We start from the raw sequence: 22,730 nt of genomic DNA, 5'->3' as shown, positions 1-22,730 counted from the left end.
TTTTTTAATTTGTAATTTTTATCCATTATTTTTAACATTTACCAGATAAAAAAATGTGTATTATAACTATATTTACCAATAAAATATTATATGTCTATATTGTGATTAAAAAGTTTTTAAGTTTTCAATTCTGCATGAAATTATAAGTAAACACAATTTTAGAAACACAGTACTCAGTTAAGTATAACTATAAATACTAAATAAGTGTTCCTGTGTAAAAGTGTATTTAAGGCTAAAAGTTATTCACTAATAGTTTTTTTGTGGATGAACACTCGGAAAGTGAAAAGCTTGAATTCGATTCTTTGTTAGACCTAAAATTATCGGTTTTTTGTATCCATTTTACAGTATCTTTATTTTCTATAATCGGAGTATTTTCAAAAATAATTTCAACAGATAACAAGAAATTGTTTGAATTGCAAAAAAATTGACTCTTTTATTTTAAATATATTATGCTGTGAATAACGTTAAGCTAAAAATTAAAAACTACAACGAAGCTAAAAAAAATAGTTATTTAATCATTGCACATAAAAAAATTGTTTTAGTATAGGTTTACTTTAATTTCATGAAAATTGAAAAGTATTCTATAGGTTTATTTTCTTTAACTTATAATTATTATTTAAACTAAACGTAAATTATAAAAACGACAAAAATTGCAGTTTTAATTAAATGGGGCTTTAATAAAATTTTAGTGCAAATAGGTTCCCAAACTTTTTACGGTATGTCCTATTTTAGAAATATTTTAAATTTTGAAGACCTTCAATTATATCAATGACTTTTTTTATAATACATGTTAAAAATATATAGATAATGCGACCCACGATTAGGATCTCCTATTCTAGGGTATTAAAAATTTAAAACATGTTTAAATAAAGGTTAATCATTTTAATAGTCAAATATTTTACATTAAAATTGTTCTCTCTCTTCTCACTATTTATGTTTTAAATATTATTGTATTATCTATTTATAATAAATATTGCTTATTGTGGATCGATCAACATTTTTGATTTCATAAATATGTCAATAAATACAATTTTTACAACAATAATAATGTATTTACGCTTTAGTTTTTAATTTAATTTATAATGAATATATTTAAAAAAAATTAATTATTTTAATATCCTAGCTATTTATAAGAATTCCCCATCCCTTCTTCATAATAAAATATTGACTAAGTATAATATGCATTAAAAAAATTATAATTATTTATTATTTTAGTAACATGCATAATGTATATTAATACACAAATAAATTATTTTTACAATATTTTTGTAATAAGTAAGTATAAAGTAACCTAATTTAAGAATTTTGTATAGACGCGTTTTAGATGTTTTAGTGTTCAAAAAACCAACTTAAACATAACTTATACTAAATTAAACATAATATATTTTTATAACACGGCTCAACATAATAATATAGATGTAATGAAGTATTGAACTTCAAATATATTCATTAATGGCGATGACAAGATGTTGAAAAAAACCAGTCATCTCTACTAACAGTGTAAACAGTTCAATATTATGAACTATACTATAAATACTTTTAGTAAATCTCTCACAATTATTTAACCACAGCAACTGTAATAGTTGTTCATATATCATTCATATAATAGTAAAATATTGATAAGTACCTACACCGATAACTATTTACTATTTCATTGATTCCAATTATTTGTTACTAATCTTATATTCTTATAAACATTTTTCTATTTCTTTTTTTTTAACAACTGTTTATTATTATTTCACAAATGTCAATAAAATATTATTTGTTTGTGTTATTTACGTACATTTACATAACTATAAATATGTTATGGAATATATAAATTTTAGAATTGATCGTTAAGTATACCTAGTAAACATTTAAAAATACAGATTGAGTATACAATCATTATTAAAACAAAATAAGATATTATGTTATTAAGGCTTGACTATTTGGCTTGATGGGTTATGATGATTTGGATGAGTTTAGTAAGTTGATTAGTTATTAGATTATTACAGCGGAAAAAAATATTATACGTATATGTATTTGCTTGCTAAAGATGATTCTGAAATAAGCTTCGTATGTTATAATGTTTTATTATTTATTTATAAAATTTTTTGTATTTTCATAAGTATTTTAAAGACTGTTAATATATTTCCAAAAATACCAAATACATTATTGTAACTAAAACAAATTCTAAACTTTAAATTAAAAAAATTAAAAAATTACATACTATGACTAAGTATTGATTTCCTACTCGACTCATTTGATTCAACTCGGAGTATGCTAGTGGTATTCCCTGCAAAATAATATAATTAAAACAATAGTTGTTAGAAGTTTTCCCTTTCGCATACAAAAATTAAACATTGAAAATTGAAACTGACCTCTTTAAATTACTATTACTAATTAGATTAGGTTAGGATATCCTGAATAATATATAAAAAGAAAAATTTATTTCAGTTTTTTTTTTTTTTTTTAAATAAATTGTATTTAAAAATAAGAACATGTAAGTTCATTGTAATAGACTTTTAGTGATTAGATATGTATAGATACAATTATTGTGGGTACTCATCATGGTAGATATAATATATAACTTAGTATAGGATATAACTAGTCGAAACAAATATTTTAATTACAATTATTATTCAATAAAAGTTAAATTAAAATTGTTTAGCCTAAATCTTACCATATCCAATTTGATTTTTGCACTTATGACTCAATCACACACCAAGACTCCATCAAGACACTTTCAACTTATCGATAAAATAGTCACAGCTTTCTAGGTTAAAGAATATCGAATATAATACTTTCTAGTTATTTCGCAAGCTTTTCACCACGTATGTCATCAAGTTATTATTTTAAAAATAAAATCGATTCTGCCTCTTTCGTATTATTTAATAATTAAATCATATCTTATACTGATCGTATTTTTATAGTTAGTAGTGAATCAGATCTTGCCCACGTAGCTCCAATACCAGTTTCTCAAGGAGCAATCATGGCTCAATTTCTGTATATTATCTACTCTTCTGATCAACCAACTTTTAATTAAACACCTTTGTCGAGGAAAAACACTGACGATAAAGCAATTTTATTCTCCTGCGAAAACCCAATAATTTTCATTGAAAATCTACAAATTTGAAATGACATTTTACTTAAAAATTGTGTTATAGAATTGTACAAGATACTAGGAATACATATTTTTATAGCTATGAATTTACAATTTAGAATTTCATAATTCATATACTACCGCCCTAAAAAAGTTTTTTTTTATTTCGGGTGTCAATCGTGACGAACTCACTCATCAGATTTCAAATGGTTATAAACTCTGAAAGTATATTGCTAATGAAATTTATTTTTAATATTAAATAAACCTAGAAAAATATTGGTTTTTAAAATATGGCAATTAATAATTATTGATTTACAATTACACTGAGTTGAGCTCTTATACTCAGAATAATATTTTAATACAATTATTTATTTATTTAAAATTTTACAATATACATACATTTTTTTCGACTATATTTTGTCTCAAAATATGTGGTGTAATCAAGATTTTTTTTTAAATATTGTTTTTCAATATTGATACAATGAAAGACAATATTATAGATGATATTCCTGGAAATAAATACTTTTGTTGGAAAATCACCATTGCTGTTATGTGATGTAAATATTAAACAAGTATTTTTTTTTTTTTATTTCCGAACATAAAAACACTAACAATTATTGAACACTCTTCTTTTAATAACAATAATCTACGATTGTCTAATGGTACCTAATGTGGAACCGTATGTTATTTCCGTGCGTTTATTTGGAAAAAAAAATAGTGAGCCTGCCATTACCCTCTGACGGGTCCCTCAGGATTAAAGTAATTACTCTTATCTATGTCAGTAATAATATGAGAAAATAAAAACACACTTCTTATAAATATATGTTGTATAATATAATATATAGGTCTGTACAATAATACAGCCTAGTGGCTACTATATTATCATCGCACGCCGATCTTCTTTGATGCATATAAACAACCGTGCCGGTACGAAATTACACACTAATTATACATTTCACCTCAGTCGTATTATATAATATATACCGATGATTTTGATGTCAACGATAACACGGTTTTTATTGAGTTAATTTATAAATAGGTTTATATTACAGTGGTAGGTACGTATATGTGTATTATACACGTATACATATTATACCTATTATACCGATTGGCGATCGTGTCTAGACGTACCTATACATTATTTATGTATATATGTACGTATATATAACTACTGCGGCATGTTGTTTTATACAAAGATTAGACATCGACACGAAAACCTAATGGTGTAATAAAATATGGTTGAAATATTAGAATTAAAAAAAAAAAATCATAAAAGCCTTCTTTCTCACAATATTGGTATGCACTTTTTAACAACTCAATTATCAACGCCCGTGCCCTACAATGGTATAATATATGAATCATATAAATAATAATCCTTATCGCTCAGAACGATCTTACTTCGGAGTGGGAGCCTCTATACGATATTAGTTACATTATTATAGGCGTAAGTTGGGTAGGTACTAGGTAGGTACTTCACATGTACGCCTTGTCGCCTTGGTTACAATAAGATATATTTTGATTAAAAATATGCATCTATATATTTCCGCGGTACCATCTATAGTAGGTAAGTTACATAGATCATGATCATATTGCAGTCAAAGTAAAAAAAGTTTAAAACAAAACTACGTAAATTATTTTAGTATTATAAATTTTGTTAAAAGTTTTTTTTTTTTTTTTAACAATGATTTATAGAACCAAACCGTTAATACTAGATAGATATGCTTTTAGGACCATTTTTAAATTTATGTATACTCTTTTACTTGCCCGGCTTTATGACGGTGGTAAGAATTATTTTTCGTTCTCTGTTCGTCAATACTTTGTGAAATAATAAATAATCGATAAGACATGATATAAATATAATACAAATGGCCATTCAAACTAAACGCTTTACCAAAAAAATATTAGAACGCACTTAACGATGGCCAACGGGTTGTTGACATCGCTATTTTATGTATTCTTATAAAGATTATTATGAAATACCCTGTATCACTGTGTTATCTTTTTTGTCGAAAATGTGTTTGAAATGTCTAATGACAAACAATGAAAAATATTTTTGCTGAAATAATGTTGTAGATAACGCAGACTATGAATATTATATTAAAAACGATAACTGCTTTATACCTACCTTAAAAAAGTACGAATGAACACGACACGATAACGTGATAATGGAAGTAGCAGTTTTGTTATAATTTGCGACCGCCTTACTGTAATAACGTGCACATACAAATAATAATATTTATACTTTACAACATTATGTAGGTTATAGGTGTAACTGTAGCATAATAAATATATGTAAATAACACATTTAGATTTATTGCGAGTTTGAAATGTTTTATTTTTTCATAATAATACAATACTTACTATAATGTTAATAAGCTAAATGCTAAATAATAATAGATTATAAGTTATAACACTATAATCTATACACTGTTGTAAGTATACCTATTACGGAGTGTAAATATTTAATATATATAGTCATACAGATGTGATCTGATGTACTTATACAATATAATATTCGTATTATTAACAGTAATAGTTATAAGATTAAGATTTTTAAGGATGACCATATTATGATTAAAATAGTAAGTCAATGCGTAAAAATGTATGCAGGTAATTATAACGTTTAACTTTACTATATACAAAACAAATAGGATAAAATCATACTTACACCATATATTTTTATAAGTATTCTATTTGCTATAAATTATACTTGAATATCGAATGCAAAATAATAAAATTAAATAATGTAATGTACCTTTAAACTTTTTTATATTATTTACTCTAATTCGTTAAGGGAATGATAAGGCATAAATATAAAAAGACCAAACCAAAGAATTGATGTATCATAGATAATAATAATATTATTATTTGTATTTGTATTTTATTAAGTGTATTTTGGTTCAGAAATTCGATTCTTAAAGAAATGTAATCGTCACAAACGTTCTTACTAAAATTAAACCAAACAAATGAAATACAAAAAGTCATAATAAAAACAATATAATCTATGAAAAAAATCTAAATGTTTTAAGTAAATAGGAAAATGTACAAAGCTATGTGGGCATTAAGTACCTATTCTAGATACAACTACATAATCAATAATATAGATAGAGATTAAATATTTTTGTATAATAATAATAATTTATTATATTTACCTAATGTATATAATTTATTTAATATTTTATCATCCATTTTCGCTAACTTATTGATTATAAGTCTAAAATGCAACTACACACAGGTAATATGCTTGAATGTTTTAGAGAATATTGAGTTTTAAATTGTTTATTAGAATACATAAATTGTCAAATATGGTTTTAATAAGTAGGTACTTAATTTCTAATTGACGTGTTGAAAATACCAATAATAGTATTTAAGATTTATATAACCACTATGTTGTACAATATACACTGTTATACAATTTAATATGAATATATTTTTTTATGAAATATCAAATAATATTATAAAAGAAAAAATTATTAAAGTTTTATTAAAAGTTCTGATTCTTGAATTATGAAGTTAATGAAGTATACTTCATTCTATAGAATGATTTTTAATGTATTTTGTCTTATGCGTTTAATGTATAGTAATCAGATATTTCAAAATATTTTATAATTACTTGTAAATAAGTACAAATTCATAGTTACATATAAAATATTAAAATATAAAGAAATTAGGTACAATATCATTTTTGGTCATTTTTTTGGAACAAAAAGTAAAGAATAAAATTATTACTTGTGTTCGGATACTAAGACGAAGAAAAAAACCTAGGTAGGTCGTAATACACTAATATTATGTTATATGATAAATCGATAGTTACGCGCAATATTATTAGGTCAATTAATTGATCGGCAACTTTACACGTTTTATAGCTGTACCCATTAAATATTTTTAATAAGTAAGTAGTTTGGTTATTTATTTCATGTCTCTTTTATCATACCAACAAAATAATTTATTTTTGACGTAATTGCAGGTTATCTTTTCAAACAAAAAATTTAAATTTTAGTTAATTTATTGTAATTTAAAAAATACTAAACATATGGGCTATAAAATATTGCATATATTATTATTTACTATACACAATTACATTTTTAATGGTACTTAGATTAATTTTAAGCTAACTCCCACTCTACGGTTTGTTCTTATTGACTTATAAGCTAGTTATATTATATGAATAAATATAATATACGATAGTATGGATGTACCTATGTGAAAAATTTAAAAGTAAGTTCAACTTGCCGCATTACAAGTAAAAAAATCAATTACTAATAGCTGTATAAATATATAATAATACATCGCTTAGAAATATATGACGACACACCGTCACAGCTCGGAATCGTCTTTCGTATACAATGATTTGAAACATCCTCAATAGTCATAGTCTCCTACTAGTCTTACTAACTACACAATATAACAAATAAAATTTAACATCTAATAGACAGCAGAGCGACTTCGTGATTTTTTTAATTTTATAATTTTATAAAATAAAAAAAAAGTGAATTTATAAATATGGAATAGTATATTTAGCGAAAAGTTTTTTTTTTACAATCATTTAAAGTTCCATAATAATTATGAACTCTAAATGTTTGTATACTAAATAATATGATAAATTTTTCATTATTTAACAATGATCTGGAATACTAGTTAATACAAATCGTATTAAATTTCAAATTTAAAAAGTAAAATTAAATATTATAATAACATTTTGAATAAGTTAATTATACAGTAACAGCTGATTGTAATTATTTTGTATTAATTACCAATTTTATAATTTTTGGAGACAGATGAAATAGACATCGAAAAAAAGTATTTATAAAATACTACACATTGAAGATTTTTTTAAATATAGTAATATTAGTTTTTAATGTATAATTAAGGATAATTGTTATTTATTAAAAATGTATTTTATCGAAATTATATTCTGTCAAAAAAACATTATTTTTGTGATAATTATTTTTCTTATAATGTGCTTTATATAATATATAATATATAGTGTATTATGTATAGTATTGACTGATATAAGCTATTGAAAAGATAAACATTACTTACGTACTTTTGTAGTCTATAATGAAAAAACTTAATCAATTACGACTCCTTGCTTATTCTTTGATATACATTGAATACTCATTACACCTCTTAGAGTAAATATAGTTGTGGTAAATATTAAATCTAACTTTCTATCAGAATTTAACGAATCAAGAGCAACTTGAGTGTTGTTGAATTCTCAGGTCACAGTCAGTTTTTGTAAATATTTGCAAGATATAAATGTACCTTGTATAATTATATCTTATATAATATTATTGAAGAAAATACATTTTTAAGTTACAATCAATGTAAATCTGGTTTGACAAAATATGTATAATGTTAAAGGATTTTTGATAATTATTTATTTTGAAGGTATACTAATGTAGTATTGATGACGTAACTTAAGATTTTATACTACATGAAGTATGATTCGGATGAATCTATTTGAATCGATTTTGTATTATAAGATTTACTATAACCGGGTTATTATAAATATGTATTATAAATAAATAAATATTTCAATGTTAAGTGTTTAGATTGAAAACAATTATTTGATGTTATAATAGCTTACAAGAATTGGTAGTTGGTATAACCATTTGAATTTCTAATAATTTTAATGTAATCTTTACAGAGTTCGCTATTCTCAAATGAAAAATTGTCAATTAAAAATAAATAGAACAAATAATATTATATATGCTACAGCTTTATAATAAAGTACCAACTATCAAAGTCTAGCTATATTTTTATCAAATTAATTTAATTATAATATTATTCATAACTCATCAGTGATCTGGTAATAATTATTATACAATATTATTACACAATTACTATTGAATAAATATTATCATTCAATTTATAAATTGGACAAATACAAAATTATGATAATATAATAGTTCTATATTTCAACAAAATATACATACATAGAGAAATATCAGGGAGATTTTATCATTGAATCGATACCTAATGTAGCGTTGCTACCAAATACCAATAATAGTAATTTACCGATATTTATTAATTCAACTATTATAATATATGCAATGAACTAGTTTATTTAATATTAATATTTCCATGTTTATATACCTTAATATTTAATTTTTATATCACCTTGTTTTTATTTATTCAAATTTAATTATTATCGTAAAAAATAGCTGTTATGAACTAAACGTTTATTATAGGTAGTTATATTTATAAAAATATTTGAAGATTTTATTTTACAAAATATGTGTATGTTTAAAACATTAGACATTGATAATAAATACGAAAATAGGTAGGTATAGTTTGGATTATCAACCAGAATATAATTATGAAACAATAACACATTAAGAAACCAATACAATTACCTACATTATATTTTGTCAAAGCGCCTATCACATACAAAAATGCAAACAAATGGTCTCAATTACTTATAATAATTTAGAACGACGGAACTATAACGAACTCGGTTTAAAACACCTTATCCATGATTTAAACTCTAAAAAAAACATCCCTTAACATACGAATCTTCCAATTAACTTATAAAAATGAAAATAAATAAAATAGGTGCTTACTAAGTACCTATTTGTCAGCTTAAGAAAATCCTTAAAGAAAATAGTTAAACACGAAACCTATCTTATTTCAGTTGTGGATATTTAAAGTTGAAGTGGATCTTGTTGTCTGTATAATGTATAGTTCAATGAAACAAATATAATATATTTTTATATATTATTCATTAGACTGAATTTAATATGTTATTTTTCTGTTTATGATGAAAACACAATTTGAATGTATATTAATATTTTTTTTTCAAATAAATTTTAATTACAATTTGTTATAATGTACCTACGTCCTATATTTATAACAATAAATATTAATAAAGATAACACATTAGCTGATGACATAAAATAAAGTACAGAATGCTTAGAAAAAAACATAAACAATACTGTTCCGACATTATGTAACAAAACTTTAGATTTATTTTGTAACTTGCAGCTTACGCAAATGTATTACGAAATACCTATCAAATGTTCAATAATTAAATAGATTGGTATTTGAATAGACATGTTTTTTATAGTATTTTATTTCAAATTTTAACATGCATTATTATTAATCAATTATATATATATATATTTTTTTTTTTTTTAATTTTTTAATTTTAAAAACTGAAACGTTCTATATATTTGTATTACAAAGACAAAATAATTATTAAGATTCAATGCATTATATAAACTATAATTTAGAATTTCCAGAATAACTTCAGACGTCTTCAGTAGTATGTGAACACAGTTTCTCATTTACAATGACACGTCAAAGCACGGCCGAGAACTTAAGATTTCAAATAGGTTATGTAACTAAGGCTATATGCTTGAAGGGTTCAAGGGTTGAAAGTTCATTCCTCTCCCCTTTACTGGTTATCATAAATTGTACTAAATTCTGAAAACAATATTATATACAATATTACTTACTCTAAATAGTAAATTTAGTAAATTGTGTTATACTACCGTAGGCTATGACACGTACTATTGAGTTAGTATTATTATTTCCAATCATTATAATACACAATAAACAAATATACAGTAAATTTATCATACTTATACAACTTATACATACCTATAAAGTATTATAATATTAATATATTTCCATGTAACTACAGATTTATTTACAATTTTTTGACACACTTGTAGCTATATTAAAATAGTATGTTGACATATTTTGTACTGCAAAATAAAAAATTATTATGATTTTAAATTTAATAATAAATATTTGTAAACACCATTTCTTTTCAAATAATAATTATTATAAAAAAAAAAAAAAAAAAAAAAACCAATCAATAATTTACTAGACCACAATGTATTTTAATTAGAATTTGAGATTCGTAACAATTGTGAACATTTTAGGACCGAATAAACTACTAAAATACGTTCTTGGAAATAATAACAACATAATATAACGCTCCCACTTATATAGACCAAACAAAATAATTGACTATAACACGTGAGGAAAGTTTAACAAGTTGTTTTTTTTTTTCAGAGAAATAAGTGGCCATAAAATAAAATGTAAATACCAACTCTGATTGTCGGGAAATGTTTTGGATATACATTACTGCTTTTTTTGGATTTAAACTATTATAAAATGTGAATTTAATCGATTTTTATGATTAACTTTGAATTCAAATCTAGACAATTCTTATAATTCCAAGTTTGATCAAATCTGGTTTTGGAATAATTTATAATATTGCCAAATTAATAAATTAATTTATTGCTAAAAACAAACTAGATAGGTACTAACAAAATATTTACACATGTATTTTCCAAACTGCGAAGATTTATTTACAAATATTGAGGATCATTCTTAGTTTTTCCTGAAAAACCTAGTATTTTTTTTTTTGTAAAAATCGATCTTTCTTGAGTCATATATGCATTTTTCATCCAAATCGCAATAATAGTACTTATACATTATTGCATTATACTATAAAAGATATTGGGGCATTTTCCAAAATAAGATAGATTATTGTTAGAAAAATTAATAATGAAATCCGCAGTAATCTAGTTTCTCTTAATTCGGTTATATTCACTTAAAATGTATCCTTATGTTTCACTGTTTCAGGTAGGTACTACCTATTCAAATACTATAAAATAAATATTTAAAAATAATAATTAAAAATATTTGTGTTTGTATTTATTAAATTCATTTTAACTAATGATCCTATTTGCGACTTACGAAACCTATTACAACTACATAGAACACATATTTTTGTTGTATATATTTTTCGGCTTTATTTGTAATCTTTGAAATCCATCTGGTGTATGGTTTTCAAGACGGCTTAGTGTTTATTAAATACTCGTGTTTATAATACGCAATACATAGTGCGTCATAAAACTAATCAAATTGCCCTTCGTTATTGTTTATAACGTCAATGTCGATCATGTAAATAAATAAGAACGAACAAACGTTTGCGCCAGATCACTTGAATTCCTATTTTCATGGGTTTCTTGAATACACAAAACGTATATTCAGAGTAAAAACAAATATCACGATATTTCTGAAAAATATACTTTGACCAAATAATAAATCAAGTTTATTTTTATTTAACACTCATCCTTGGAATGGATTCTAGGAAGCTTTTACAGTGAAGATTTTTTTATGTATTGTAAGCTACTTGTATTGTGGTAGTAAAAGTGTTATAAACCTTTCACGTTATTACCTCTATTTTAATTGGAAATGTGAAAGATAAACACGATGTTTTATTAAGTGGACACATGAACAGAACAGCAATATCCTGCTTTTACGGTAAATGTTGCAAATCACTAAAACACGAGCTATATATGCTCAAGGGGGTAAATCAATCGACAAATCGTATACGTCAAATTTTAGTTTAATCGTTGGTGATATGATCTCCTTCTTTAAAAAAAAATACACTTAGATATACCTGCACGCATATTATATCGAAACAATTCTTAGTGAAATCATTAAAACGACATTTGGTAGGTAGGTACTCGTACTTACAAAGAGAAGGAAAAAAAAGTTTCTATCCTAAACGCATATTTTCGAATAAAGGTATACCTACATATAATATTATAAAGTGTCCTGTAAAGCACGACTACGTGACGCGCGTAGGTTACAACTCGATAAACAATCGAGATTTGACGTGTTTTATTTCCCGGGAGATCGCTATCGAAAACCCCGCCGAAATAATGCGTAACGCGCGACCACCGTTCGGGAACGCGACTCTTCGCGCAAAAGTTTGCAAGTTCGTAACGGGGACGCGTAAGATTATTTTAACATTGTTATTATGACGGGTGCCGCAACGACTCTATCCCGTGCAGGCCGTCCGCTTCCTCTCCTCTTATACGGTTCTCACCTCTCGCCCGCGCACGTATAATAATAATAATAATACGAGTATAATGTTATTGTTTATGTATACGACGACGACGACGACGAACGAGCAGACGGTTCGGTTGTTTTTCCGTCAGATAATATAGCCGACCACCGCCGTCCGACCGGAAGTGCTCGACACCGTCGTCCGTTCTTGTATCGTACTGCAGGTGAACGCGATTTACGGCCGATTTGAATTTTAACTGTAGACCATGGCCGATCGTGTAGCAGCACACCGCAGTCGTATACGCGTCGTCGTCAGCTGCGGTGAGCCTCCCGACTCTCGAGGGGGCGTGCGTGCGATGACGAGAGAACAACAACAACATTAAACGCACCGTCTCCGGATTAATTATCATTTACGTGTATCCCGTGCTTAGCACTGTTGTACAGCCGAACGACTATATAGGCACTCTCTGTAATAACAACGAAATTTATATTATCGTAGTCGTCCGTCGGACACGCACTCGCGCCGCAGATAAGATTGCGATACGCACCTACGTACGTGCCCTCCCCGCACGAGTACCTACTTCGTGTACGTCATCATCGTGTTATTAATATCGCGTACATTATTATCGTCTTGCTATATAATATTATTATATACGCGAACGCACACATATTATGTGTGCGAGCGTCACGGGCAGCGCTTATACCCCGTGTTATTATAATATATAGGTACGGCGGTCGTAGAGTCGGGTGGGCGCGGACGGACGGGTGGGCGAGTGGTACGTGCCCGCAACAATAAAACACGAAAATACTCGCCGCGTATAAGTGTGTTATATTCGCCGTCCGCGGCATTACGATTATTATATGTGTGTATATATATTATTATTATTATAATATACCTCTCGGGCTAACCACTATTGTGATACGCCGGCGTACCGTGCCGTATCGTCGCGCCGTATCGCCCGAGCTCATTGTTCGCACCGCCGTCGAGTCGTTCCTCTCGTCCGATTCCTATCGTCTTTTATACGATATACCTACTCTTCGGACGCCGCCTCGCGGATGACGAGACCTGAAAGCTCGTAGCTCCTCATCTTCCCACTTTGCGCCGCGACCATAGACGACGACACGATATCGTCGTTCGTACACCGCAATAATACAATATATTATATTTCCCTGCGCCCGTAAGTCATAATTATATTATATTGCATCTGCAAAATCGACCGGGAAAAATTCGTACGCCCGAGACGATTCCGTTTTCCGCACATTTTCCCGAGCGATTATATTATTACCTACCTGCAGTAGGTAGCTGTATTAGGCTGTAGCGTCGTCGTGTAACGCACGAATCGCGGCGTGACGTACGCAAACCGAGTGACACCCGAAGGTCGCGGAGCGATCGTCGTTTTGGGTTTTAGCACGGCGGAGGGGTGAGAACGAAATAAATATTCAAATATTTAAAAATATTTATTTATTAGTCTTTAGAGACAGTATTTTTTTTTTAATTCTGGAGATTCTCGCGTTTACAAGAATATATAGACGATACAAACTTGTGTTTTTCAAACGAGATTCCTCCTTTTTTACTGTACGTTTTTTAATGACAATTTCGATGTACCTAATTCGAACTTCGAACAAGTTGTTTTTCAATTATTCAAATATATTTACCAATAGAGGAAACTATAGTCCTTAAATATTGTTTAAAAAAAGTATAAAATTACATCAATTGATTGTAGTATTTATTATACTTGGATCAATTAAAATCATTATAAATATGTTCATAATACAAGTTATGAAAATAAAAAAAACTTTTTCTTATTATTTTGATTTTTATATATTGAAGATTTAAAAAAAATATCTGCTAAATAATTTAGAGAAGGAAAAGGGATTTCTATTTAAAAGACAGAAGGTTGTTTATCTACATTCACTCCTTAAGTAATAAATAAATATCAAAAATTTGAAAATATAATCTTAAAAGATATTAAAAAAGTCATAAATTAGATTTTAAATAAATGTATTATTAAAGAAAAATAGGGTCGAACATGCTTGGTGAATCACAGTGTATATTATTAGTAGCTTTAGGTATAATGTTTTGCAGGATTATAAACGAATAAAAATCATTAAATGGTTATCTTTTACAATTCACTTATATATAATGTATATATATATATATATATTATATAAAAATAAACAACTAGCTTGGGTCGGGCTTCGGTTCATCTTAATGCTCTGTAAAAAGAAAATATTTACTTCTTGTGAATTATGTTTTATTCAAAAATAATTTTCATATCCTACTGATGATACTTAATTTTTATAAATAAAATAAGGATACATAAACTACATAGATAGCCATGTCTATACAAGTTGCTTACCCAGCAAAATCTGCGACCGACAGGCTATAAAATCTCGAGTGGGCTAAACACCAGATATTATGAATAGTTTATTATAGCAAAGGTGCCATTAGGTGGACAAGGAGAGACAGCGGTATCGTATCTAATTTTAGGAATTTTCAAATACTAACAAAATAATTTGCAAATATTCACAATTTTTATAAGTCTTGTGAAAATCTACTCAAAAAAACAATATTTATTAGAATTTTCGCATTAAATTTTTAACCTATAAAGTGTCGCTATTGTGTGGTTTCTTTTTTACGCGTCGCATTCCAAAAATGTACATCCGCATACATGCTTATTGTAAATTTAAACTACAGATTTTGTACCTATTTTAAAATAAGGTTAAAAAAGAAAAAATGTTCAACCTTTTTATTATCAAAATTTACAGAAAAAACAATAAAAATACATTTAATACAAAAATTATAATTTTGGCAAATTTTTTCAATTTTTAACTTATAATATTTTTTAAATTACTATACAAATTTACAAAAATTGTTTAAAGAGAAGTCGTTTTTCACTTTTGAATATTTAAGTTTTTCAAAATCTTAACTTCAAACGCTTGTAAAAAAAATTATAAGAATTATGTATTATTATTTATTTTAAATTATTATTAAAAATATTTATGAGGCAAAGCTATGAGATATAAGATATAACTATACTTATTGTATTATATTGCAGAGTTTTTGAATTAAATACAAATATTTAATCAATATACATAAATCAAATAATAAGTATCTATAGATAAATATCTAGATAATTTAAAATGTTTATAAATACATTTAATTTATTAATTTTATTTGAAAAGTGCTTGCCACGTGGAATCTTAACTTTTACCTTCAAATGTAAATTGATGTAAAATGTGTAATTTAGATACATTTTTTTACCATACACTCTTAAAATTGAAAAATGAAACGCTTTCTCTGTTCCAGAACTTAATGACAAACACATAAAAACCACGTCATGGTAAATCCAATAAATCCACCAGAATTTAACTTTTTTTACTTACCTGCTGTGTTATTTTTATCATAGTATTTTTTTTTTTTTTATTACTATAAGACTTTGTAGGTAGTTAAGTAATAATTATATTCTTGATAAAATTTTAAATACTGCAATTAATTAAATAATTATAGTTTGAACTATGGAAACTAGAAGGATTTATATGGTTTTGCAATATATAAGTTTTGGTTGACGGCCATGAAAGTCCTAAATTATACATAAACTTATATTTTTCGCCAATTTTCAGAAATTCCAACATTTCCTAAATTTCTCAGCATGGTACATTTCACATTACCCTTAGTCTACCCCTCCCCCTGACACGCAGCGTTCCCCGTGTCGGTCAAACGGGAAAGCACGTATTTATTACTGCACATTTCCGTGCACTGCGTGTAGTGTATTCTATATTGTTATTTGTATTTTTCCGACCGTCATAGAACACGACAGTTTTAATGGTTTGAATTATTAAGATGCTACAATTTTACCAACTAATTTAAATTTAAATATTAGTGTCGTTATAAAGTTGTTTTGAAAATACATGTTTTGGTACCTCTACCTAAAAATATTATATATTTTATAACCTACCCCATGGATATATGTTGTATTTAATCATATTGTGTTATACTTTGCCATTACTACTTATACTCACGTCATTTTCAAGTGTTTAGTTTTTGTTTGATTATACCTAAATAGTTTTTATTATTATTATTATATTGTATATCATTAAATGTTATATTTATAATTATTTTAATTATTAAAAAAATATACGTTTATGAGGTACTAAATTATAAATTAAACGAAGAATATGTATAAAGATCATTATGATCTAGATATTATGTAGTTTATTTTTTTTCAACTATTTTACAATTTTAACAAAATTATTTGTATATAAATTGAAAAAATTGTGGACAAGTAAATACCACTCTGCTATACAGTAGGTAGATGTCAAGTGAAACACTGTAATTGATATGTTAAATTTATATTCAAATTCGTTGATGTATAATTGTATACGATAAACGATTCTGAGCGGAAAAGGTCTATCAGTCCATATCACTATTCACTATGAGTATATATTTTTCATGTTGTTTTTTTTCGATATTGTGTTATTAGGTAAAGAAATTAATTTACTATTAGATAATAGTCTAGTAATACACTGGTTGAGAAAGTTTTTGCCAATAATGTCACATTTGTAATTATCATTGTGTGAATAAAATAATATAGGTACATTAAAAATATATGTCTCCATGAATTATGTTTTTAAACTAAAACAAAATAATGAATATCGTTATTCTATTCGATTATAGTTTAAAATTTTAAATATGTAATTTCGTCCAAATTTAAATTTAAAAGTGTTTAAAACAAAAATTAAACTTTTATATTTTTTAGATATTTTGGTTTCCAATTACTTATGAGGAACTTTTTATTAAATTTTCAAACATTTTTATCAAAAACATACATCGCTATTTTTTTTTTAAAGAAACTAAAAATTTCTCAAATGTCTACAAATAACTCAAAGAAAGATGAAATATTCTGAAAATTGTATCATGTAGAAAAAATAGTTAATGGAATTTCAAATATTTGAAATTATTTGTTTGTAGGTATGCTAAAACTGTTTTTGAGTAAAAATTCTTGGGTTTTCCTTAATTTTTTATTTGTTTTTTTTTTTTTGATTATTTTTCATCTATCTAAAGTATAAACTAGATCCAATTTGCCATCCAAAACCATCTTTAAAGTTAAATATCAAACCATTTTGTCGAGTACTTATATTATAATTGTACGAGTATACCTACATAAGAACTTATATTATAAGTATTAAGTACACACAAAAAATGCTCACACACACACACACATCAATGTAAAATCAATACATTCATCGTTCCACTCAAAATTTAAAATATATTTACTTTTAACTTAATTTTCATTCTTACGTTATAAATTTGGAATCAGTAAACAAATTTAAATAATATATCTATTCGATAAAATCAATAAGTTTATATAACATAAACTCGTTAACTCCAAAGTTAGATTATTCGATGGTTTTTACATTATCAGTAATAATTTCTAAAATTGAACAAGAAATTCTTGAAAAAATAAAAAATAAATTTTTATTTTAGAATCACCTATTTTCTTGATTTCTGATTTTAAAAGGTGCCATATTCACATATTGTTTTAAATAAAAAAAAACGGAAGCAATGCGGAATACTACTTGCTACGAATTTAAAAGAAGTTCATGCATTTATCATTGATGATTCAAGTTACGATTAAAATATAAAAAGTACAATATTTTTTATTACATTAATTGTGTTTAGCTACCAACATAATATTATCATCAATGTTTAATTTAATATGTGTATTATTCTAATTAATATTAATATTATAAATATTCTATTCGTCAGTTTATAATTTTTGTGTGAAATTATGTGCATTTAATAATTTTTAATATTTTCAATCGAGTTACAAAGATGATGCAATGGGATATTATATTATATAATATGATATATTCGTATCTAACTGATGCATTTTTTTTCCGAATAATGGTTGTAATTGCATTATTTTAATTGAATTTACAGATCAATTTGCATAACATATTCATCCACAACTAACTTACTCGAATAAGAGATTCATAATAAGCATTCATCTACTATCCTAAAAATAATTAAACTGTCTAAACTTAATTATAAAAGTATAAAACCAATTGTACCATTTATACGTTGTATTGTACTATTGCAAATGTAAATAATTTCAAACAGGATGACTAGAAGAAGACTATAGAGCCTATATGCGCGTACTGTGCGTGGCATAGTTCATTCACCACTTCGACTAACTACTAACGACGAGACATTTTCAACAAAACTCGTGCATAGAATGCTATCTTGTTACTTATCAGTTTTTTACTTCACTATAAATTAATGGTCACCTTTTTTTTTTTCAATAAACACAAAAAACTACAGCCCTCGTGTAAGTTATTATTTAGATTTTGATCTTGTTTATTAATATTTGTTTTTATGGCTTATTGATGTACCTATCATATGTATAATTTAGCTTCATAATTATATGGTGTAGAGGTTATTTTTTCAATTACGCGTACCTACTATAGCCATAAGCGCGTAGGTGAAAGGTATACTACACTATACATAATATATGATTATTTACATAGATACACCATATTAAACAATCTATATAATTAATTTATCCGCCACCAATGAATCATTATTACAAATATTACAACTACAGCCACGTATGAGTGTGTATAAATATTTGATCAGTGAACAGAAACGGTCGGTTGATGCACGCTGCATGGTTTATTTAATATTCAAATATTTGATATAGGTACGAATAGATACTCCTATAAAATAATTTGATAATGACAAAATTGCATTGATATAATTAAATGTTGTATTCTTATTTTTAATTAAAATGGGTTTATTAAATGTATCATTTAATGCAATAATACTCAAATTATGTTAGAGCGGGTGTCTAGACCGTTATAAGAGATACCTAGTAATTTTCGTTACCTATCACTTATCAGGAACAGACGAGAAGACCAACTTTACTCTGAAAAGTGTAGAAGATCATTTATTGTTTATCCGAATTAACAAAACCATTCTTTCTTATGTATTACTTTAATTTAAATATACGCATACCTATTGGCAAATCCAAATAATAAGAAATTGGTACCTAAGTATTTAAAGATTGTAAACAAATTTGGATGACCAGCATGAATTATATTTTAATTATTAAAACACAACATTTTAATTAAAAATTATGCATAACACAATCTAATTAATGTTATTAGATTTTGAAAATATTTATATGACATTATTGTTGTTCGTGAAATTTTGAAATAATTTATTGTAATATCTAGTGGAAATAAGAAATGAGAATAATAACAATTCATCAGTACCTGCTGTGAACCGCATATTTTTGTAAGCAACAAAAAAATAATCAATTTTTATTAAATTAACATTCAGCTGAGCCATCTAGCTCAGGAATAACAATAATGCCATAATTATATTATTTATTCCATATTATAAGTAAATTTTCAATCATCGATATTTTTTTAACTATTTTTTGTTATTATTATTTTTTTTTTTTTGTTATTGCATAAAGACTTTGTGTTCAACATAAATAATGTGCAAATTGAAAATTAAAAATTATAAATCAGGGAAATATCCTATTTATAGAAAGAAACAAACAATAGTTGTAAAAATGATTAAATATTATACTTAAAAATATGTTTATAATTTTACTGTGTAAAAATTGGCCAATAGGAAAAGATAATTCATTTTTAACAATTTGGTATATTGATTATAATAGTTGCTATTGAGGACAACAAAAAAGTTGTCATTCATACAATTTTTACTTTATATTCAAATTGATTTTGCCAATTATTTTAGTTATTTAATAATAACTAAAAAATTCAAATAATGATATTATTAAAACATATTTATTTTGTATGGGGATCAAAAAAAAAGTATCATATATAAATCAAATCTAAATTATATAACTGATACACTTATTTAAAAGTATTTTAAGCTATTAACATTAAAAATTATTAAAATATTGGTTACAAAATGTAATAATCAGTTAGATATCAGAGCATAAAACATAAATAAAATATTAAAATATCAAATAACAAATTATAATATAATATATTAAATTATGTTTACATGTAATATGAATAACACACGGTCCCTTACTCACAGTATACTTAAACTCCAATATCACAAATCATTAATATTATAAAATAAAATATTACATTCACCTCTAATAACATTAATGCTTATCTTCGCTCTGTAATTTCATACACGAGTACATAAAGTATATAACGAGTTACTTACAAATGTACCTAAATCGATTATGTAACTTTCATCTTTACTTTAATTTTTATTTGGTTTTATATTTTAGATTCTGAGCGGAACGATGAATTAATTGTTTTTATCATGTGTTGTACAATAAAATGTTTTGATTTTAAAAAATAAGGGTAGTTTTAGATATCAAACTTAAATAAATAACCGTAGGTACTTTAAATTTTCATAAAATATTTATAGTATCGTTTTCTATTTACAAAAAATGTCGACAAATTTAAGCTATTTATAGACATAGCGTTTTTTTTTAATGTTGATTATTTTTAATCGGGTAGAAATACGTTTAAATTAATACGTTGATACTATAACCTAATACATATTGATAAATAGATTTTATTTTTATTTTAAATAGTTATTTTAATACCAAATCCATAAATTCTAGTACTACAACGAGATTAATTTTCATTTTTTTTTATTCTGTACACCTTCAATGCAATCAATATGAATAAATAACTTTGAACCAGAAAATTGTTGAACTCCAATATGTTATGACCATGAGCTGTAGAAATAACTTAGTGTGACCTCTATAGTCTATACTTTATACCATACTCTTGAGAATAGAGAAACATATACTAAATTACTTAATTCGGTCAATTATATAAAAAACATGCAAAATACAACACATACCAATTATATTATTATACATATAAAATCAAACAAATAACTGCAATTTTTAGTATAGATGCTGAAATTATAAGCTATCGCAAACCGGATTAGCTTACTCTAATTTAGATAATATTGTTATTATTTTAGTCCCTACTAAACTTATGGATTGATTTTTTTTTTCATTAATACATTGAAGTCCATCAATGTCAATTATATTAATTCAAAGAGCTTTCTATAAAACTCAAAACGTTCTATTTTATTATGTCTGTATTGTAAATAATGCAATAAATAGAACTGAAAAATTTCATCGTTAATATTTTTTTTTTCTAAATTAAATTTGACAAATTGTAAAAACCTTGTATTGAAGAAGGGTCTTGAATTTTTAGTCACTATTCAGGTGTCGGTCAATATCGGATAAATTACTTTACCGAAGTTTATATTATGATCGTTAAAACGGTTTTAAATCTACTCGCTAGTCGCTTTATAACTGACATATTAGTAATAGGCAATAGCTAATATATGAGTTGTTTTATTTGCCAGTAAAAATCTTAAACACAAATTAGTCGCCGCTCAATAGACTTACTCTGGGTACAGAGTATTTAACTATTTAAGTATTATACATTTATATTTATTTATGTATTTCAAAATATATATTAAAAAACCTTAAAAATTAATAACAATAAAAATTATTTAAAATTAAATAAATATTTTTATATTTAACAACAATATTATACAAGTCAATGATTTAAAACCGTTTTCATGATTAACAATGTCATCACTGATCATATGAACGTAGAAATCGTGAACTAAACGATATTGATTTATATGTACCTAGTTTAGATTTTGTCGAAGCTTAAAACGTAAATAATAAATGTAAGGCTCATCTAATGTCCCTATGTATAGTGTGAAATAAATCCTATAGTGCATACAATGAATTATACCGTTCTTGTTATCCTCACATCGGTGGACTTAAAATACATTTAC

The 22,730-nt window shown here is 25.6% G+C and overlaps 1 protein-coding gene across 1 annotated transcript in view; it reads left to right on the top strand.

The window, feature by feature from the left end:
- The window catches only part of LOC114126452 (uncharacterized), a 155,283-nt gene that overhangs the window by 39,068 nt on the left and 93,485 nt on the right, over positions 1–22,730 (top strand).

This window comes from Aphis gossypii, chromosome X, assembly GCF_020184175.1.
Source record: "Aphis gossypii isolate Hap1 chromosome X, ASM2018417v2, whole genome shotgun sequence".
Classification (NCBI taxonomy): domain Eukaryota; kingdom Metazoa; phylum Arthropoda; class Insecta; order Hemiptera; family Aphididae; genus Aphis; species Aphis gossypii.
The sequence above is the reverse complement of the archived record's forward strand: the minus strand, read 5'-3'. Positions and strand labels throughout refer to the sequence as shown.